The sequence below is a fragment of the Haliotis cracherodii genome, unplaced genomic scaffold, assembly GCF_022045235.1.
Source record: "Haliotis cracherodii isolate W230 unplaced genomic scaffold, xgHalCrac1.p SCAF_15, whole genome shotgun sequence".
Taxonomy (NCBI): domain Eukaryota; kingdom Metazoa; phylum Mollusca; class Gastropoda; order Lepetellida; family Haliotidae; genus Haliotis; species Haliotis cracherodii.
Genome location: NW_027266270.1, coordinates 5,525,293 through 5,549,528, shown reverse-complemented (window position 1 = coordinate 5,549,528; position 24,236 = coordinate 5,525,293). Strand labels below are relative to the sequence as shown.

The 24,236-nt window shown below is 40.9% G+C and overlaps 1 pseudogene; it reads left to right on the top strand.

Moving 5' to 3' along the window:
* The window catches only part of LOC139461739 (cell surface hyaluronidase CEMIP2-like), a 39,481-nt pseudogene extending 23,908 nt beyond the window's left edge, over positions 1-15,573 (top strand).
* Positions 15,574-24,236: the final 8,663 nt, after the last annotated feature.

Sequence of the window (24,236 nt, the reverse complement as noted above, 5' to 3'; positions counted from 1 at the left end):
TATTTAAAAAAAAAATTGCGCTTATAACATGATAATATATTAAACCAAATACTGTATTTTTTACCTGAAGATTAGTGCTCAGCCGCTAACTCTCTGCAATATACAAAAATTCTCACACATTTGACCATCGCGGGTCACTCAAACTTGCGCTTCGAGTCATTATGAACTCGTTTTCCCGCAAGCACTACGTATACCGTCAGTCGTATCTTCATGTTTGTTTATTTCTAGGGGCGATTTCATTCGTATCGGGTTGTGTTTCCCGATTGATACAGAAAGTTTTACCTTCAAAAGTAATTTTCCTGAGATAACTGCCAGTTTACCGGCAACCCGACTGAACTCCATTTCCGAGCTTGACAAGGACATTCTGGAACAGCCTACTTCTGGGACAAGCCAAGAGGGTAAGAACGTTACAATATATAAGACATGCCCACAACCATTCTCAGTTTATTTTCCAACATTCCGAAATCATTGAGGCAAGGAAAGGTTACTCTTCCGTAAATAACCGGATTGTTTTGACTTTTTAAATACGAAAGCAAAAAATATTGGTCGCCTTAATAGAAATTCTGACGCAGTATTGTTTTAAATTGAGCGCACTGTGATTGGGTCATTTTATTTAATATTTTATTTCCTGACTGATATTGAAACCTTATCTGTCCTTGAACATAATCCGTTACTTATAGCTTTCAGCAGAGATATGTTATGAATGTGGAATGGGTTTTGTCGCTTTGTTTGTTATAGACCAGACAAAAAATGTCCAACATCCATTCGTACTGGGTAGGGGCCAGAGTTAGCAAAGGACTTCAGCTGTCTATAGTTTTCCAGAGAAGTGACTGGGGTTGACAGGCTCGGTGGTGACTTGGTTGAATGCATGTGATCGTACCCTGACGGCATGTGGCGTTGACCATGATGTCACCCACTGGTTTGGCATGTCCATACTCGATTGTTTACAGGCAACTATGCTTGCCGTAAAAGGCGACTGTGCTTGCCGTAAAAGGCGACTGTGCTAGCCGTAAAAGGCGACTATGCTTGTCGTAAGAGGCGACTAACGGGATCAGGTGGTCAGGCTCGCTGCCTTGGTTGATGCATGTCATCGATCCCAATTGCGTGGACCGATGCTCATGATATTAATCACTGGATTGTCTGGTCTAGACTCGATTATTTACAGACCGCCGTCATATAGCGGGATTATTGCTGAGTGTGGCGTTAAACAACCAACCAACCATGGCCAGCCGACACGAGTCAGAAACCTATATTTCTATGTCCAACATTCGTTATAATGTTATTTGGTTACGTCTTCGAAAACGCCACTTAAAATGCCTGGTAAAAACAGTATAAACTTGAAAATTGGATTTGACCCAAAACTTAAAAACGCTATCAAATTTTACTAGTCGCCGAAACACTTAAGGTCCAAAAGACAACTGTGATACCCGTATCAAATACATCACCATCGAATAACTATTTCTTGTTTGTTTCATTTTCAGCCAACATGGTGTATACTTTCTATGCCGTTTAGTTAACCAATGTCCTTAACTCTGTCACCAGTCTGCTATTCCTGAAGATAGTTGGATCTGCCAACCGTATCAACCACGAGATCTGCCCCGGAAAGAACTGCCCCGCCATCACTATCACACGTGTGGGTGGAAGCAAGGACACGGTGGACTGTTACAACGATGCCTACGTTGATGGACCATACACAAAGGAAGAGGATGTAAGTATTCAATAAGAAAAAAGTTAAGCATCTCTTGCTATATTTTTCTAAAATCGTATACTGTATTAATTTTCTGACGGGAATTGTTTTCAGTTTTGTTCATTGTATTGAAATACAGAAACCGAACTTTATAACATGTTATGTGGCTGTTCCATGATCTTAGTTATTTCAATCGCTGCCTCTGCTTCTTTGCAGCATATATGTCATTGCATAACATACAGTGAGTGAATGAGGTGGTTTAACGCCGCACTCAGCAATATTCCACCTACATGACGGCGGTAAATAATCGAGTCTGGACCTGACAATCCAGTGATTGACATCATGAGCATTGATCGACGCAATTGGGATACGATGACATGCATCAACCAGCCAGCCTGACCACCCGATCCCGTTAGTCGCCTCTTACGACAAGCATAGTCGCCTTTTACGGCAAACATGGGTTGCTGAAGACCTACTGTACCCCAGATCTTCACGGGTCGTATGACACACAGTGTCCTTATAGCAGGTTTAATAGGTTGTAGCTTGAATATTTTACAGCTTGTCTTGTGTAGATTTTTCCATATAAGGACGTTTGGGATATAATTAAATAAAGGAGCGGTTCTTAACCTATTCCCAGGTGTGTACGTTGTCGCAATGGTGCTACGCGGAATTCTCAATATCTAATAAATCGCAGTTGTTAATCTTAAATTCACAGGCAAACCAAAATCTTAATTTCGAATATTTATAATATGAGAATTGAATTTGAACGTTTTTCTGCACTACATGTCATTGATATAAAGCAAAAAATGAGTCGTTGATTAAAGACTGTTTGTTTCAGACATCAACGCCCATACCTGCCAAGGCTACCTGCAAAATTGGAACACCTAAGGTAAGATTCACTCTTATGTTCACTTCGGTTCTCTGTTAACAAAATGGTTGGCGATAATCTACCATCAGACATGAAATATGCGCTGTGAAGACAATAAGATGGAATAACTATCTTAAAGATTGACATTTTCGTGATAAATGGCGGAGAATGATTTGTGAGATGAATGATCCGATTTAGTAAGAATGATTAATTTATTTGGCTTTATGGTTTATCAACATTCATTGAATTACATGAGTCACCAGCGGGATGTAATGGACTGTTCGAGTTATAATGGCTTGTATACCATGAGATCGAGTGGTTTACATGGAAGTTCAGGTCGTAAAATTCCGTAAACCCGCTGTTGTCACATGTAACGAATATCCGTTACGAATTCACATGTAACAAAGTCATGTCAGATCGGGTTTGTGATCGCAAACGAACTTTCAGTATGTTCAGTTGCGATATGGCCAGCAAGTGACGTCACATCAAACACTATGACGTCATGATAACAATACTTATTACCTAACTGGGCTCTCACACTTTGCCGAGTTGCGTCCCGAGTATGGCCCCAAGCTTACTCGGGTGTACTCGTATGGAGCTCGTAGCGAGGTTGTACTTAACTCGGGGTAACTCGGGATACCTCGTACTGATCTGCGAGAGTTTTGGAACTGCTCAAAACAGTCGGGACGCCAGCCAACTCGTAACAAACTCGTAACAAACTTGTAACACACCCGTCCTACTCGTAGTACCCTCGTGGCGACCCTCGTGGTGCTCGTACAGAACTCGTATCAGGATCGTCTGCAAAATTTATTGCCGATTTGACCGAGTCTAATACGAGCTATACGAGCCTCCATGTTCAATCATGTGACAAATTCCAGTGCTCGTATGCAACTCTTAATAGACTCCTATTAGATTCCTATTGGCCTCCTATTGGACTCCTATTAGACTCATATTGGACTCGTATTGAACTCCTATGGGTCTCGTAACACACTCGTAGCGTACTCGTATGATACTCGTATAGATGTAGTCTCTTCCCGAGTACTAACCGAGTTAGGCTCGGGAGAGCTCGGCAACCACTTCGGCAAAGTGTGAGAGCTGCTTGATGGCTTTTTACAAGACGGCGGCTTGCCAATCATAAGGCGAGAGACTCGCATCTCATATGCAGATATAGCGTTACCTCAATAAATATTATGGTACGTATAAACTTTTCAAATGAAACTGATCAGCCCACGTTTCATATGTCCCAGGGTTTAGGAATGCCAATTGCGCCTAACAACTACCCAACCGAGACCTTTAAGCCCAGGTGTCCAGCAGAGCCGGAATACCCAGGTACGACACACTTTAGTCTCATCTATTAACATTCGCTGCCTATACATTCTCTGGCGTTGACGTTTTGAATCTACTTTTGGCTTGTTTATTGATACATTGACAACTGTCACAGCTGTATCAGACCCGTGAATATCCGGGGTAGAATAGGTCTTCACCAACCCATGCTTGCCGTAAAAGGCGACTATGCTTGTCGTAAGAGGCGACAAACGGATCGGGTGGTCAGGCTCGCTGACTTGGTTGATGCATGTCATCGATCCCAATTGCTTGGATCGATGCTCATGATGTCAATCACTGGACTGTCTGGTTCAGACTCGATTGTTAACAGACCACCGTTATATAGGTGGAATATTGTTGAGTGCGGTGTTAAACAACAATCAATCAAACAAACAAACAAACAAACAAACAAACAACAGCTGTAACATGACATCAGTTGGATGTAAGGAGGATCTCAGTCCTACCAGCGTCACAGTCTTCTGTTGGCATAGGGGTTAATTATTATTCGTAGTTGTCAATTCTCAATTTACAGAAAAATCATTTTTGATGTTATTAATGACAATGTTCGGCACATCGTAGAGTATAACATCAGTAAGTTTCTCCCTCGTCAATATATATGTGACCCACCAGGAGATGAGGGACATTATTCGTGAGAAGTCACATTTTGACATTTCATTATATTTTAAATCTACAGCATCTTTGGAGCACAAAAATACGATTCGCAAGTCTTATTTAACATTTATTACAGAGATAATAGCATCACACATATCGATGTTCACTGACGTAAGTTGACGTCAGACGTCTTTATGACGTCATAGCACAATTGTATCCTGGCACCCATAAGGTCCCTTTTCTCCTGGTGGGTAAAAATTATGCATGTATACATGTATATATATGATCACATTGAACAGAGAGCTTACTCGGCACAAATTTCGTACCTACGGCTACATCTTAGGACACATCCTTCCTAAAGCGACCAATGTCACATGTATGTTCCGTTCAACCATTGGTCCATTCTCCATAGTACGTTCCATGCATAATGCGCCGATTAATATATGATGTGTTTTTAATTTTTATCACAGCTCGGTAAATACGACAGTGTATACGCCATAGTATTCCCCCTGCATATTAATGTATGCGTGTGCACGGGCACCGATTCCTTTATTTATTTTGACTCTATGTCACTGTGACATTGCGTCAGTGTAAATGACAAATGCCTGTAAAAACATCGCTGAGTATATATTTCCCTATAAAAAAGCAATTTTAAAAAATCGTATTCTATATTAAGATAAACATATTTGCGTTTGTTTACATATTTATATTACTCCAAAATTAGTTATGTACTGACATTTTTTGTAATAATTCGGCAAAAGTTGTGGGGTTATCTTAAATGTTAGCTGCTCCCGCTGCGTCAGCATATCATATGAGATGACCTTGTCCTTAAGGCCATCACGAGAAACATACATACATACAGACACATGAAGACAGTCTTACACGAACTCCTCATCTGGTATCTTAAACATTGATCACCCGTGTGGATCCGGGGTAGAATAGGTCTTCAGCAACCACTGCTTGCCGTAATAGGCGACTATGCTTGTCATAAGAAGCGACTAACGGATCGGGTGGTCAGGCTCGCTAACTTGGTTGATGCATGTCATCGATCCCAATTGCGCTGATCGATGTTCATGATGTCAAGCACTGGATTGTCTGGTCCAGACTCGATTATTTACAGACCGCCGCCAAATAGCCGGAATATTGCTGAGTGCGGGGTTAAACAACAAACAAACTAAACGAGGTTTCATTGTTTCATAAGAGCCTGCTTTTATGTTGTTTTCAGATCCAGTTTCAAAGGGCTGTTATAAGGATGTGTCTGACCATCACGATCTTCCCCATGCTAGGACAACACTCTTCACATCTATGACGGTGGAGTTTTGTTCTCAACGGTAACAGAAGGATATGGAATCCATTGAACACATCATAAAGACATACATGTTAAATTACAGTTTTAATACTATTTCTGAGATCAAAATGTACTACTGAACAGCAGAACACAAGGTGGCTCACTTTGGACGCAGCAATGTAGTTCTAAATGCATCTATCGTTTACTACATCACTGACTTACACTGAGTTACTACTTCACCATGCCGCTTCCGAAAAATAATAAAATAATTAAAAAATAACACGTGTGTAGTTCTAAATGCATCTATCGTTTACAAACAACACTGAGTTACCACTTCACCATGCCGCTTCCGAAAAATAATAAAAATGATTCAAAAATAACACGTGCAAAAGTAGCTTTGTTAATCTGGGTGTCATAGGACTTTCCAGGCGCTGCAAAGGCTATTGTTAGCTACTCGCTTTACATTCATGGAGCAAAATGTTCTAGATTTACAGTTGACATATTATTTATATGTATACATATGTTGCTCTATAAGTACATCCCTACACTGGTCCATAGGTGTTACCAGAGGAACTATGCCTATGCGGCCCTTCAGAACGGCAACCGGTGTTACTGTGGAAATACTTATGGGGCGTATGGAGAAACTCCCGGCGACTGTGACAAGGACTGCACGGGAAATAGCGATCAAACGTGTGGCGCCATGGATAGGAATTCTGTATATGCTACAGGAATAGGTACAATGTTAATGCAGTAATTTTCATTCCGTGTTAGTGTAAGAAAAGCTATACATGTACAGCTGTCCGAATCACGATCCGAAAATTGTCATGGGTGTACTTTTCATATTCCGATGACTTGTATGCTTTGGACGTTTGGGTTTGACGTAAAATGTCGAAAGCGAAACATGATGTTGAAATCTAAACAAAATTTTTTTTACGAGCGTTGTAGATGGGATATATAAAATCCGTATAATACTATTGTTCAGAACCAACCAGCGCTGGCCAGACAGCCTGTGGACCTGAAAATGCTGGTGTGGTGATTAACAACAGGTGTTACTACTTGTCATCTGAGAAGGGCACCTACAGTGATGGCCAACGGACATGCGTTAAACTTGGAGGGAACCTTGCAACCATCAATACAGAAGACATTCAGGTGAGACGGTGATGCAATTAGCTTTAAATTTTGGAAAGAGCTGATTTTGTACAGAATTATTTGGTCTGGTTCATTCATTTTCAGATAGTTCCCTTCCCAGGAACCATCAGTCCAATGGCCTGTATCTCTGTGATATCACCAATACTTTACTGAAATATCCCCATGTCCTATCTGAATCCTTTTTTTAATGTAGCTCAATCATTACGCATTTAGATTCTTGTTTTGAGCATTGATTTTAACCTGTATATCTACCGACGTCACATACAAGACTTTCATTGTGTGAAGGTATGAGTGAGTTGGGTTTAACGCCGCTTTTAACAATATTCGAGTTATATATCGCGGCGTGTCAGCTTAATGTGGGAGGAAAGCCCGAAGTGATGCAGGTCTTAGACGTTTACTACTTCGGTGAAAGCCACGAGCACGGGTATGGTGCTGACAAACCTAGAAACATAATCGGGGCGAACCGGGATTCGAACCCACAATCATAGGTCCCTGGCGTGCCCAAGGGACGCAACTCTGCACAGCGAATCGCGGCACCTTAGACGACAGGCCCACCCGTGGCCCCTGTACAAGTATGAGCATGTGTGTAACATTATGTTTAGGTTGACAGAGTTAAAATAACAATAGCCAGTCGATTGAAGGTCACAAGGTCACTCCGAAAGTGACACAAGGATTGTCTTCGACTCACTGTCAGAAGATAAATCATGATAAAAACGGCCCTCGCCAAGGCCACCAATAAGAGTCTTTATCCTTCCTCGTGCGATTCTTCGTATCCGATATCTCAAACGTTTTCACAATTTTACCAGAATGAAGTGGTACAATACATGCGACCTAAAAGGGTAGATGCTTGGTTTGGCCTGAATGATATCGCAGAAGAAGGCACGCTGGCGTATGTGGACGGAACATCTTTCGGCACCTACGACAACACAATGGACGGTCAAGGAGGCAACGAGAACCAGGACGGATACGGTATGTGAGCACACAAAACCCATCTGGGCCCCGTTCCACAAAGCGATCTTAGCACTACGATTGTCGTAAGTAAGTGTTAAACAATGGGAGTTTCGATCAACTTAGCGCTAAGATCACTTTGTGGTACGGGGCCCTGGTCACTTTACAATGTCCCTGGGGAGATTCCGGGCACCACTTGTCCAAGCAGCGAGTGAGTAACCCTGCCTTTAGCGATATTCAAGAAAATCTCAGCAGGGGATACCAGAAATGGGCTTCGCACCTATTTGGGGAATCGAACCCTGGCATTCGGCGTGACGAGCTAGCCTGTCGCCTGATCCCTATGCTTGCCGTAAGTTCTGAATACTTACGATCGTGTGAACTAAGACGCTATTGTGTGGAGCGTTGTTCATTCTGTCAATGGTTACATGGTTGCTTGAATTTCACTTGTCATACTGATGTCCAATCACTCACTCTTCAGGATCAGGATCGAGTTTTCGCCACATCCGTGTTTGAACAGTCAGAAATAGTAGTTAAAAATATTCCATGATTCACATGATTTATAACTGCGCTTTATCAGAACTTATCTCATTGTATTGTTTACGAAAAACATACTGGTTGTTGTGATGGTACCCTATTATGGTTTTAATGTTGTCTTGATATCAATCTGTAATATAAATGGTTATCATGATGGACGTTCCTACTTATAAGCAGTAGTCCTGTGCGATGTCAGGTAACAAATATACTCGAGATAAAACAGTTTAATTCCCTATGAAGGATGAGAGTCATATACTAAATATACACTCAACACGTGTAAATGGAAGATTACGTCATCCGAGGACAACATCAATGACAGGTATTAATGGAGGCATTTGCATGACACTATGGAAGGTTAATCACTTTCATACACAAATATAAATTTTCAGTGCTAGAGAATAACCAGCCTAGACTTTCTCCCGAAACAGATTCCGTTTGGCGTAAAGGGCACAATAGCTGTGGAAATGATATAAATGGATCACTGAAAATCAGTGATGACACCAGGTGTTCGCGAAAAGGGTGGGCATGTCCTGCTCTATCGGTAGCACCCGTCATTCACACAATTTTTATAAAAAAGTAAGTGTTGTTGCGTGACGCCGCACAGCTGTACTCCTTCCATGCGACGTCAGGGGGCACGGGGGGGGGGGGGGGGGGGGGGGGGGGGGCAGACGTCAGCAGCGATTCGCTGTGCAGAGTTGCGTCCCTTGGGCACGCCAGAAACCTATGATTGTGGGTTCGAATCCTGGTTCGCCCCGATTATGTTTCTAGGTTTGTCAGCACCATACCCGTGCTCGTGGCTCTCACCGAAGTGGTCTCCCATATTAAGCTGACACGCAGCGATATAACTGGAATAATGTTAAAAGCGGCGTTAAACTCACTCACTCACCCACGCGACGCCAGCCTGTAAACAAAGCGAAATTGCACGCAGCTGTGATGCCTTGTTCCGCTCTATTTCAGTTATACAGCAAAGTGTGCTCTACAAATGGAACGATCGCTCCGTCAATGAGAAACAGAAGGCTTTGTGTGAGATTCCCCTTGAAACCAAGCCACCATCAGGAGGTAATGCTTTGTCTCCAGTGTCATTTTTCGTATCTTTCATATTTCAACGCTCATTCTTATTGTCCTACTTATTGCCAACTGTATGTGCACTTTTTACAATTGTCATTCTTCTTATTCAACACAATTTCACCAGGAGATATTCTTAATACAACATTAATAAACCTTACGTGGTTTAGATTCTACCATCTTCCCGAGGCAAGGGAGTTCCCTGGCTGTAAAGGTCCAGTGTCAAGCCTTGAGGAAATTGGATGGAATTTCTTGGCTCGATTGTAGCGCCACCAGTGGCTACTACGAGTTATGTCCCTTCTATGTTCCTCCTATTGACCAATCAGATCACCTCATATCACTTGTATTTGCTTCAAGTAAAATGACGTCCCCAAGTGAAGACGGCCTGATCGATAATCAAGATCAAATCTGATCGATAATATTGATCTGATTGATTCGCGAAGTGCACCACATTTGAAAAGCTATTGACACTAAGTTGTAGGTACACATGCTTTGCAAATCCTGCAACTGGATGTCGATTTTGTTTCTCGATTTTGATTGGGCTAAGTATAGACTCGTTAGTCCAGCCAAAATATAACTCCATAGTTCCAGCCTAGTTCGGCAAGGGTAGAAACAGGAGGTTTATAGTCAGTTAACTCCCTTGCCTCGGGAAGATGAGATTCTACTAATATATCTAATATCCATCAGGGTGATAAGTGTGCATGCCATACAGATCCCCCAAACAGGAAGACGTTTTACAAAGCAACGCTAGCGGCGGAAAGGAGATGGATGGTCATCATCATCATCATCATCATCATCATCATCAGGGCGGTCGGGTAGCCTAGTGGTTAAAGCGTTCGTTCGTCACGCCGAAGACCCGGGTTCGATTCCCGACATTGGGTACAATGTGTGAAGCCCATTTCTGGTGTCCCCCGCCCGTGATATTGCTGGAATATTGCTCAAAAAGCGGCGTAAAACTATACTCACTCATCATCATCATTATTATTTACAGTTTAAAATATTAAAAATCATATCTGGGCCTACTTCCAAAGAAATTTGTATTCATCATTTTTCATGACGCCCCTCTACAAATTCCGGGTCGTACCATTGGTAGACCTCTGTGTCAATACCACAAGCATGGTGTATGTGCAGTGCGTTGAGATCAGAAATCCTGCAGAGTCCTATGCTTGGATGAAGTCGTCTGGCCTGAAAAGTGAAACTGGAGGCTTTCTGTTTGCTCCTCAGGACCAGTCACTATCCACTCGAAAACCGCCAATGTGTTTTTTTTGCATCAAAATGTAAATATGAAATGTAGATTATGCAATGAACATAATGAAACTGTCCAACACATTGTCAGTGGATGCACAGCTTTGGCACAAACACAGTATCTTAAACGACATGATGGTGTAGCTCGATCATTTTTATTACCGACTTCGCCATGTTCGTGGTTTTGACACAGGGGTCCACCCATGGTACGACCCGGAATATGTAGAGGGCGTCATGGAAAATGATAAATACCAAATTCTTTGGAATAGGCCCATTTACAGCCATAGACGTATCCAGGCCAACAGACCTGATCTTGCCCTTTTGATAAATCCAATGAAATCATTTATATCATTGAATTTTCCTGTCCCCATTGACACTAATGTGATTGACAAGATTGAAGAAAAACATGGCGAATATGCGGACCTCGTTTTCAAAATGTCACGCTTGCATCCCAAGTACCAAGTTGTCCGACTCCCCATTGTTCTCAGTGCCTTAGGTGTGGTACCTCCCAATCTGTTGACTGACATTGGGAGAGTACCCGGGTTTGCTACCAGGAATACAGCCCTTCTGATAATCTGGGTAATGCAGAAGGCTGCAGTCTTCACATTCTCCGAAAGTTCTGGGTGGGTTTGACTAGGCAGCGCTTCCTTGGAGAAGTCCCATTCGCTGTCTGGGCTGCGTCTAGAGGGGGCAAGGGCCTGTACCAGGTTCACTCATACCCTCTTTGCTGCATTTTTTTAATTTAATCTGTAAATAATAATATTCTAAGAAGAAGAAGAATGATCAATAATAATGTGTGATTTTGCGTCAAAATGTTAATATGAAATGAAGATTATGTAACGAATTTAATGAGACTGTATTATTATTATTATTATTATCATTTTTATATTATTATTATTATTACACAGAGGAGTGTGGTGTTAACGGTCTTGGAAAACGTTTTGGATCAGGGTCGTGCCTACGCTGTGGTTAACACACTGGGCAGTCATTTTGAATCCCAGTACGCGTGTTACACAAGGATGGGAAACTCTTGTCACGGTCACGGACGCCAACAGGGTAGGTCGATGTGCTTACGTGAAGATGTGTTTTACGTGTTGGTGAATGTACATTTTCAATACTTGAGTGCTACTACTCACGAAGTGTACATTACACACGAACGTTTTAATTCTCAAACTGATAAGCTGTTTGCATGTTGTGCCTGTATATGATTTGAAGGGATGTGAATAGTATCAAACTTCACAGAAAGTCGTTGGGTTGAAACGTCCTTTCTTGGAAAACGACTACATGAAAAATAGCATTGTCATTATACCCTTATATACAAAAGATTGCAACAGGAGCGACATTATTCCATTTCATGTGCATACGATTTGTTTAGGCTGAAATTCTTCAACACATCTATATGTATGGAGTCTCAGTGGATTACTGGACAGAGGAGAGGGCCCCTTTAAAGAAGCGCTACGGTAAGTCCCTTATCTAAAATGCAAACATTCGATGACAAATATAAATGTAGACCGTCACTGTTATTGGGTTTATTAGTTTTTGTTTTTAATTTACTTGAAATTAGTGCAATTGGGGTCAACATGTCATTGCATGGCCATGACGTCACAATGATATACGTTATCACAAAATGACATTACGTCACGTTGTAAGTGTTAATGGAATAATTAACTCCTATATTGAACGATGCAAAATGAATACTGTTAATGTAAATGACATTCTAATTGTATTTACAGTCCTTTGTATGTATGTATGTATATTGGTAAGGAAAGGTAATATTGAAGGTATATATAGAGGTATATTGGAAAGGTAATATTGATCAATTATATCAGTCACATATTGTTGAGGGAAGACAAGTAGCCAGAGGCTGGAACATCGAGTGATTGATATCCTTTCAATCACGTAAATATATCTTTTCAGAATTAGCTTTGAAAATGCTCTACGCCAAGGCAACTGCATCGCCTAACAAGAAGAATGGCGCCGTATGTTTAATGGGTATGTGCAGAAACTACTGAACTCTCTTAGATGCATTGAGGGGGATATAGGAATTGATGCTAAAACATATGAGAGATATATTAACCAAACTTGGCACATAGAAACGCCTGATGAAGATCTGGTGCCTTTTGGTAATTTGGGATTTTTGAAAACTTTGTGTTTCGAGTTTCCTTGGCAACGATGTCGGACATATCATATTGGCTAGGGATATGAGTATTTCATGCTTAAAAGTCCCCTTTTGTTACTCGTATATTTTCACGTGTCAGATGAATGTCATTTGTATTCAAACAAACATATTGGAGGTATTAAACCAACTCCAATAATATTGAATCCTTTGTTTTACAGAAACCTCCAATAATATTGAATCCTTTGTTTTACAGAAACCGTTTCAACAAGCAAACCATGCTCAACAGGTGAGACTTTCAGGGCTTGTACAATTAAGGTCATATTAATTGATCGTCTATACATGTATGTGCAGAAGATGGTTTAATCTAAATACAATGAAAGTATTATGAATTTGACAGTTAAAATAATAAGTGAGCGAGTGCTCGTTGTGTTTCGGGGGCGGTCGGGTAGCCTAGTGGTTAAAGCGTTCGCTCGTCACGCCGAAGACCCGGTTTCGATACATGGGTACAATGTGTGAAGCCCATTTCTGGTGTCCCCCGCCGTGATATTGCTGGGATATTGCTAAAAGCGGCGTAAAACCATTCTCACTCACTCACTAGTGTTTCGGCTTGAGCACGGCGTGAGGACGGGAATGGTGCTGACAAACATAGAAACATAGCCAGGTTGATTCTGGGATTCGAGTATAGAGCTCCAGATTAAAACCTAAGCACTTCTAATTTATTTCTGAATGGTATTGTTCCAGGATGGAAGTATCTGGAAGCAACCAACAGCTGCTACCTCTATACCAAAGGTTTTGCCTCAAGCTTTGACAAAGCGTATGCATTGTGCAAACAGTAAGTTGCCATACACTTTATACTAAGTCCAATTAATGAATACAGGAACGTTTTGAGACTTGCCTATCGCCATATAACTATTTTGGCAATTTCAAAGTGGTTGTTAAACACAGAAACAATTCGTGGGTGGATTAGTGCTGCAAGGCGCCTCAGTTCGCTGTGCATGGTTAAGTCCCTTAGTGCTAAAAGGATTTGCTGATCGTGGGTTCAAATTTCAGATTCGCCTCTGATTAAGATCATGTGATCTCCGCACCCCCGAAACAGGCCTTTTGGAGGATATTACTTTTTATTATATACTTCAGTGTGATAGACTGAGTTTTCTGAAGTTGAGACAAGTGATGTTTTCCTTTTGACTGAACATAACACTTGATAGGTCACTGCAGTGAAGATAACACTTTGACGGAACTATTGTCATAAAAGAGCTACCTCCCCGCAAATTGTCTTCCGTTATCGTCATTGTCTGGCCCATACAGAAACTATGTTAGTTCCACACTGACAAGGCAAAATAATGACAATGGTCATTTATGGAGTCAATTTCACTTCTTGCCGTTTGTTATTCTCTTGAAAATGTTTCGTTAAACTGTAAATTTCTCATTTAACTCGTCAATCGAGACTGCCCGTTTTGCAAAGTGCCATTTTTGTTACTTGACCAGCGTGTATCCTTTGGCTTCCAACAGCGGTCTCGTAGGTGGCTACGCCACTCGTGAAAATATCTTCTTTTCAACATGTCTCGATGAGAGAAACATTATATTTCACTCGACACATGAACTATCCTCTATGCACTGTAGGTATCCACAATGTTGTATCGAGGACTAGAAATTTGTTGTTGTGTTTCAGAGGCGCCAGTGTAATGTTGACTGTCCATAGTCAAGCTGAAAACGAGTTTGCGTCCAAAATCGTGAATGACCTGGGAAGGAAAAACATCTACCTAGGTAATACAGTCATTAATGATTAGCCGTAAAATATGCGACAGTTCCGATTACTCTATTGCACCAATGTGTGTTTTACATTTGGATCGTATACTTGATAAATGTGGGGTTTTTAGGTTTAAGTTCATATTTATTTGGCCAAATCCATGGTTGTGATATCAAAGAATGTGTAAATGAATATATTTGTGCCGAACCTTTACAGTGATAGAGAAAATTGGTAGGAAACCACACCTTCTCAATACATTAGGGACAGTGGGGTAGCCTAGTCGTTAAAGCGTTCGCTTGTCACGCTGAAGACCCGGGTTTGATTCCCCACATGGGTACAATGTGTGAAGCCCATCTCCGGTGTCCCAAGCCGTGATATGGCTGGAATATTGCTAAAAGCGTCGTGAAACCATCTCACTCACTCATGCAATACATCATATTGACTGTATCTACTGCTTCAAATGTTTTTAAGTTCTGTCACTTTAAAATTTTACATTGACGATATTCAAGAACACCTCACGTCAGAATGCTTTGCTTAGGTACTAGTATATTATCTTGTTTTATACAAGGAAATATGCCTTTTCCACATCACACATTGTCTTTCATATCCAGTTTTCTTTAAATACGGTAAGTTCTTAGTTCTCTTTATATACACGTATAGTAAAGAGAAATGCCATTCCATACATTAAGCTGAACGTTCCATACGCAAAACCATTTTCCACGACGTCATAGCCATTACGTGAACATCGTTACTTCGGGTAAGAGTTTTATAAATACCCATTTCAGGTAACAAATATAGCTCCGACTCCAAATTGTTTGAGTGGGTGGATGGATCAGAGGGCGATTATGACAATTGGAAAGCGCCGGAAGGACCTGGCAATACGGTCAAAGGGAAGTGCGCGCGGTTGCGCTCCTCTGACGGGAAATGGTTCAACAGAGACTGTGCCAAGTCAGGGAACGTCATCTGTAAGGCTCCCGCGGGAGCGTAAATGTTGCAGTTGGAAGTAAATAAAGGTTTAAATCATATGCCAATATACCTGTAATGTGTAATGATAATAAGTCATGATAAAAATTCGTCAATTGCTTGCCACTCCTTTTTTGTTCGTGTCTCCAGCACCTCAAGTGTCTTCCATGGTGAGTCATGTTATCAAGCTTTTGAAAGATGGACACTGCCGATTTAAGCCTTGATTCGGCACGATTCCCTCAAAACAAATTCTTGACTGGATCCCAGTCAACATAGCAGACAGACGGTTGCCCATTCCTCGTTGCCTGCAATTCGACGACACTAACCTAGCATTCAGTGGTATTCGCACGATGTCAAATGAACACAAATTGTGTTTGTTGTGAGGGCTCTTGACAGAGCAGTTGGTTATCTTATTTGTATATCTCATCTTTACGCATGCGCACCAATAACCGAATATGGTTACAGATTTGAACCATAGGTGTTTGGCTCCCGCATGTTTGCTAAATGCAGCAAACGCAGCTGTAATTCCACACAGGCGCATGCTCAAAGCAACAACAACAACAACAACAACAACAACAACAACAACAACCTTTAATTACTCTAGGTGACACCCAGCGATTGTACATGAGCAATGCAATTCATTAATATTAGATATATATAACATGACACAGCAAAATGGCAAGTACATAAACGCAATGATGGAGTTCATTCTTTTTGGATAAACTGTAACGTTGTGAATAATATTTTTCGGAAAAACAATAAACTCCACAGATGATACAAATAGTGTTACATGTTTTTAGACCTGGGGTCATCATTCCACATTTTTGAAAAATAATAAGGACCACTGTATTATTGTTTTTGCGGGCAAGTATAATTTAGCAATTACTAAAGGAAATAAACAGTGGATCTATCTTCCACTAAAATGACTATTCAGGAATACTATGAACTTCGATAAATTCTTGATAACAGATATGCGTTTGGTGGTCATTAGTTTAGCAAACTTAAAGATATTTGGCCAATCGTTATAATATTTATCAATAAGGACGGCTCGTTTATTGAACAGCGATTGACAACGGAACAGGTAGTGGAAGTCGTCCCCATGTGCATTTGTATCACAGGATGTGCATCAGCGATCTTCATGAGGTATACCTGCCCATATCATCTACCCGTCTCTATTGGCAATTTATGGTGACATGTACGGAAGGATAGTAAAGGTTGTGAAATATTTCGAGGCAGTAACTTTCAAAAGATGGGTAGTCTTTAAGATACTTGTTGCATTCCCTTTTGACGAGTTGACGACACCACTTCTCCATGACTGGATAAACTGAAGGCGGAGGGTATTCTCAAGTTGAAATAAAATATACGCTTTGTTAAAATCATCAGGGAATCAAACCTATACGTGAGGCCGCAATTATCAAATATACTTTTCATATTTTAAGCCATAGAAAGGGGGTATCCTTTATGTTGTGATTTGTCATTAACTTTAACATATAAGACGCGATGTTATGTTTAGGTTGTGAAGGCTGACTCAGTTTGCACCAATAACTTACCATTCTTTCAGCACTTTTCATGCTGAACGGTTCGCGCCCGAGTTTGCCATATACCATTAAGTTTGGCGTGGACAGTCTTATACCTGCTGCTAGATTTAAGAATTTTAGATGTACCCTTTCGGTGTTATGGAAGCCAATATTTCAGAACCATAACGTAAGATAAGGACAACAATTGTATCAAACGTTTCAATAAGGCAAGCTAGTAGTAACTGTAAATTAATGGCACGTTTTAATAGGCTCTTTGTAGCTTCATGCCAATTTCATCAATATCTTATTTAACAGAAGTATCTATTTTTCTATATCGGTGTAAAGGGATACCTAAATAATTTATAGGTGTCAATTACGTCTATCCGATACTGACCGATTAATGGTCTTTACACCTATTAGATGTACCTGACCCAAAGATGATTACATTTCGTTTTTTCTATGATAACATCTAGTGTCCAGTCGTTGCAGTACTTATTAAATGTATTGAGTGTGCTCTGTAGATGGTGTATGCTTTCTCCAAACAGTACTGTATCACCAGCGTATAGAAGTAAAAGGAGCTTGATAAAAGCTAACGATTCATTCCAGTTACTGTATTCTAAACGAATCCTTTCACAATTAATATCAATGAGATATTGCTCTAAGTCATTTAGGTATACAGCAAATAAGAGTGGTGAAAGATTATCTCCTTGTCTAACGCCCACCAATTATCATTAAACATGATTTGATGTTACTGTACATATGTTTGATTAGATTATATATTTTGCCAAATGAAGTCTTTTGCCGATCACTCTTTCTCCTATAAAAATACATAACATGTTGCAACACGAACCTTTATTAATTATTAACTTGTATATAATTCCAAAGGGACCCAGTAGCCTCTACGCGCTAATTGTCTTCACTGATAGCTTGGGATGTTATTCCGTGAGACATGATACGGAATCAGTTGGTCTAACGCTAACTAGCTTCAAACTATCGATAATGAATGGAATCCTGGAATAGACATTGTCGCACTTTCGAAAACAAGCAAAAAGAGTAAAAATTAACCAAAGCGCGACAATGTTAAAACACGCCCTTACGTGCTTAACCTTAAAACACGCCCTTACTTTCTTAACCTTAAAACATGCCCTTATGTGCTTAACCTTAAAACACGCCCTTACGTGCTTAACCTTAAAACCCGCCCTTCCTTTCTTAACCTTAAAATATGCCCTTACATGCATAACCTTAAAACACGCCCTTACGTGCTTAACCTTAAAACACGCCCTTATGTGCTTAACCTTAAAAGACGCCCTTACGTGCTTAACCTTAAAACATGCCCTTACGAGCTTAAACTTAAAACACGCCCTTCCTTTCTTAACCTGAAAATACGCCCTTATATGCTTAACCTTAAAACACGCCCTTCGTGCTTAACCTTAAAATACGCCCTTACGTGCTTAACCTTAAAACAGGCACTTACGTGCTTAACCTTAAAACATGCCCTTACTTTCTTAACCTTAAACCGCGCCCTTACGTGCTTAACCTTAAAACACGCCCTTACTTTCTTAACCTTAAAACACGCCCTTATGTGCTTAAACTTAAAACACGCCCTTACGTGCTTAACCTTAAAACACGCCCTTACATGCTTAACCTTAAAACACGCCCTTACGTGCATAACCTTAAAATACGCCTTTACGTGCTTAACCTTAAAACACGCCCTTGCGTGCTTAACCTTAAAACATGCCCTTACTTTCTTAACCTTAAAACACGCCCTTACGTGCTTAACCTTAAAGCACGCCTATACTTTCTTAACCTTAAAACACGCCCTTACGTGCTTAACCTTAAAACACGCCCTTACGTGCTTAACCTTAAAACACGCTCTTACGTGCTTAACCTTAAAACACGCCCTTACTTTCTTAACCTTTAGTCACATTCATTCATGCTTAACTTTACATCACACCCCTGCATGCTTAACCTTAAATCAAAGCCCTACTTTTAGACTGACAGAACATTCTTTTGTGGAACAAATTAGGAAAATATACCAGAACTGTTTTTACAGTCTGTATCTTTAGTGTGTGAGTCGCCCTTGCGTGATGCACTTGGAATCTTCTTCTGTTGATGCACGGCCGCCATGTTCCGGTGCGACCTGATCTTTACACAGTATAAAACCATTTACATTTTCGTTGTGTCTTGAATTAATAATTATGGGAACATACTGACGGGAATTAATGGAAGTATGGAGCCTTTGAACGAGCATGAATAATTGACAACGGTCTGTCTCTCAACGTATTTGTTTCAAAAGTTTCCTAAATGGAAGCCGAAATGTCACTCATTTGATCTTGGGAAACTTTCAGACTAAAGACACACTTGAAAAATTAAATAGTAATATACGTATGAACAATGCGTTTCTAGGGACCATTCCATTAGCACCCATCTATCTTTATGACCACTTATCATCGTCCACATCCACCATTCTCCACTAAGTATTCTGTAAGAGGGGAAGTTATGTTATTTTAATAATGTAACAGTCTCCATGGAACATCCAGCTACGTTCAAGTCAGACCTATTCTTCCCTTGGAATATCCATGGGGATTGTCTTCATTGAAATGTTGAGATGCTGGTGTTTGTTGTCATAGAACAGCTAACATACGTAAATGTCATGATCGTTTTTTGAAAATATGTCACGTTTTTCGGAGGGCAAGGGTAGTCCAAGCATCTAAGGCGCCACGAATCGATGTGCAGAGTTGCGTCCCTTGAGCACGCCAGAAACCTATGATTGTGGATTCGAATCCCGCTTCGCCCCGATTATGTTTCTAGGTTCATCAGCACCATACCCGTGCTCGTGGGTTTCACAGAAGTGGTAAACGTCTTAGACCTGCATCACTTCGGGCTTACCTCCCACATTAAGCTAACACACCGTGATATAACTGGAATAGTGTTAAAGTCGGCGTTAAACCCAACTCACTCACTCACTCACTCATGTTTTTTGACATTGTAAATAAGAATCTGCACGCAAAGAGATTTGAAAAATTGTCCATGATATACTTAAGTATTCACTTTGACGGGGATTGTGAAAGGCTAGTACTTAATCAGCTTCTATGAGAATGTTAGAAAGCATGATAGATTGTGTATGATATATTTTATGGTATGTAGTGTATGGAATGAAATTGACGTTTTTTGGATCGCGTAAGTAGTTTGTTTTAATCCAATCATAACATTTGATATACTGCATCTACGATAATATCCGAATGCGATTAAATCTGTTAATACTGAACTGAGAACTGTTGAGATTCTGAAATCAGCAATCGTCTGTAAAGTTGCTAAATGAATTACCCCCATTAAAACCATGCAACACTCCCAGGAAATCATACAGAGCACAGTGGTCAAGACATTAGTGTGCGTGTATGTGTTAGTTGAATCGTGTTAGCGGTGAGGTAGCCTAGTAGTTAAAGCGTTCGCTCGTCACGCCGGAGATACGGGCTCGATTCCCATCATTGGTACAATGTGTGAAGTCCATTTAACGTTTCCCCCGTCATGATGTTGATGGAATATCGGTGAAGAAGGCGTAAAAACTTCTCTAGTTGAATCCTGAACATTTCTGCCATCAATCAGTAGTAAATTCAGCACTGCCGCATCTAGTATGCACCTTTGACAAGGCTGAGCCACTGTGACTCTGATTACTCCACCTGTATGTCACTTCCCACACGAAGCTTTGGGACCAGGTTATTTAGCATAATGAATAGACCGCCTCCTGGGTCTAGTGATAGAGCATCCGCCCGAAGAGCGGAAAATCCGGGGTTCGACTCCCGGCCGCCTCATACCAAAAGGACCGCCTCTGTGGTCTAGTGGTAGAGCGTCCGCCCGGAGAGCGGAAGGTCCGGGGTTCGACTCCCGGACACCTCATACCAAAAGGACCGCCTCTGTGGTCTAGTGGTAGAGCGTCCACCTGGAGAGCGGAAGGTCCGGGGTTCGATCCCCGGCCGCGTCATACCAAAAGACGATAATAGATGGGGTATTCGTGTTAAACTGCGGCATAGTATCTCAGTTGGCTAGCACTATAAAACAGCATCAGTCCGGGCTAGTACAAGCAGCCACACAAACACACACACGTACATGCACGTCGCTATATAAGTGCAATAATCTTGGACGCGACGTTAAACCCCATTTCACCTCACCCCACCTCATACCAAAAGACGTTAAAAGATGGTACTTGTTGTTACCCTGTCTGGCGCTCGGCATTAAGGGTCTAAAACAAGAACTGGTCGGCTCGGAGTCAGTATGCTGTGTCTGAGTGGGGTATTCATGTTAAACTGCGGCATGGCATCTCAGTGAGCTAGCACTACAACATCGACATGAGTCCGGACTAGTACAAGCAACCACACACACACACACACACACACACACACACACACACACACACACACACACACACACACACACACACACACACACACACACACACATGCATGCACGTCGTTATATAAATGCAATAATCTTGGACGTGACGTTAAACCCCATTCAATTCTTTATTTCAGTATAAAGGCCATAGGCCCACGTACAAATACTCATTGAAAAATACAGTATGAGGCAGATGACAGAGGGTATTAAGTGACAGTATTTCGGATTGCAAGTGCTTCCAGTATATACTTAACACAATTAGTTACAATACTAGTGCGGTTACAAGATAATAGTGTATTAAATTTAAATAAATTAGGATTGGAAGAGTAATAAATAGGTAAATACTTATTTCTTAAATAGCTGTAACATGGGCGATTGGGATCGATGACATGCATCAACCAAGTCAGCGAGCCTGACCACCCGATCCCGTTAGTCGCCTCTTACGACAAGCATAGTCACCTTTTTCGGCAAGCATGGATTGCTGAAGATCTATTCTACCCCGGAATCTTCACGGGTCCCGAGTGTGTACCATCTCAGGATTTGTAAGGACTACTCTTGTTTAGAAATAAAATGACGTTGTCAAATAACGGATGACAGAGGAAAAACATGTAAAGAACAGCAGTTGTCATATACCAGTGATTATACCAAGAAGATTTCTAGGCTTTGGATTCTTCGACCATTATTTACGTCATACATTTGATGAAGGGTAAACAAGTGTTGCCAATATTGTTGTCGCTATATTGAGGAATTAGATACATATGTAATTACAAGAGATAAATAATATACCTTAATTACTAGATATTGATATGTCGTACATTTCATTTGCACATTAAAACACTTTGTTGTCGCTATATTGAGGAATTAAGATACATATGTAATTACAAGACATAAATAATATACCTTAATTACTAGATATTGATATGTCGTACATTTCATTCGCACATTAAAACACTTTGTTGTCGCTATATTGAGGAATTAAGATACATATGTAATTACAAGACATAAATATTATACCTTAATTACTAGATATTGATATGTCGTATATTTCATTCGCACATTAAAACACTTTTATATTTTCTTCTCCATCAAATGTGTTGACATACCAAAACACTCAGAGTAGTTTCAGTGTAAAATCGTATCCAAGGAGACAAGTGAAGCATCAGTTTTCAGTGAAGACTGATCCAAGACCATGGAAATGTCAAAGTTTACAAATATATTCAAATATTCTATACTAATAGATACCGATAAAAACATGAAGTTTCTTATCAATATGAGATTTATCGATTAGCTCGTTCATGCAGAGGTACCACAATACCACCAACCAACACAATAACACAAAATCTGAGTGAAAACACAAGAGTGTATTAGCCACAGAGTGATGAATGTTTACAGTCAATTATAGAATGTTTACAATCATTTATAGATAATAAATATACAGATGTACACAGACTGGGTGAGTAAGTTGGTTTTAACGCGGCTTGAATAGTTTCCAGTAATATCACGGCGTGTTAGCTTAACGTGGGAGGAAATCCCCACGTCAAATGCGAGAGGTGGTTCAAACGTTCTGAGCCTAACAACGAAGGATGTATGGTAAACCCTTAACAGTATAAGCATGTATTAAGTACACTTCTTTCCATTCTAACAGGCTGCATTTGAACCAAATACGCTACCTTTTATCATTGTGAAAATAGGTTTTCTCTGTTGATGAAAATGGATAAAAATTGGCTACCGCGCTGTCATCAACCATCTCCGGTTGAAAGGGCTAACCCCAACAGCCATTGATGCGGACATGGTTTAGGGGATAATGATCCTTCCGCCACTATCAAGAGGTGGACAGCAGACTTCAAGAGGGGAAGAAAGAGCCGCGAAAGTGATCCAAGATCAGGTGGACCTTAAAGTGACACCACTATATAATTTGATAAAATAGATGACACGATCATGGATGATCGACGTCTCATCACAAGTCACATAGCTAATAAGTAGGCCGATAGGCATCTATCAGAAGGTTGTTGAGGAAATGAACGGGGCTCCGAGGCTTCTAACTCCTGGGCAGAAACACTACAGAGAATTTGGGTCGTTTTGAAGCAGACCCAGCTGATGTAACTGTGGATGAGTGTTGGGTTCACCACTATGACTAAACAACAATCAAAGCTGTGGAAGCATCAAACGTCTCTGTGACCGAAGAAGGCGAAGTCTGTTCCATCAGCTGGTGAGGTGATAGCTTCCGTTTCAGGAAGGAATCCTACTGGTGCACAACTCCCGAAAGGTCAGACTATTAAGGGTCAATTTTAAGCTAATCTGGACAATCTAATCAGGCAACTGTGTGAAAATATCAAACATAAACGTCGTGGAAAACTCACTAAAAGTACGCTGTTTCTCCAGGACAATGCACAAATGTACAAATCTGTTGTCATGACTAAAATGCATGAACCTGGATTTGAACTCATTAAACATCCTTCGTATTCACCAAATTTGGCAACGTCAGATATCAACTTCTTCCGAAACTTGGAGAAAGAACTGTCTGGTCTTAATTATGCAAATGATGATGACTTTATGATGGGAGAACTGTTTGCACCACCATGGGAAGCCTTTCACACCCGTGGAATCTAGGCACCAGCATCGTTGACAGAAGTATATGGTCCATTGGTGGGGGTGGGGGTGGGGCGTGGGGGGTGGGGGTGGTGGTTGGTGGGTGTTATGTTGGAAAATTATTAGCAATTACATGTAAGTCCATCAACGCTCACATTAGGCTCAGAACCTTCCCCCCACCCCTTGTACA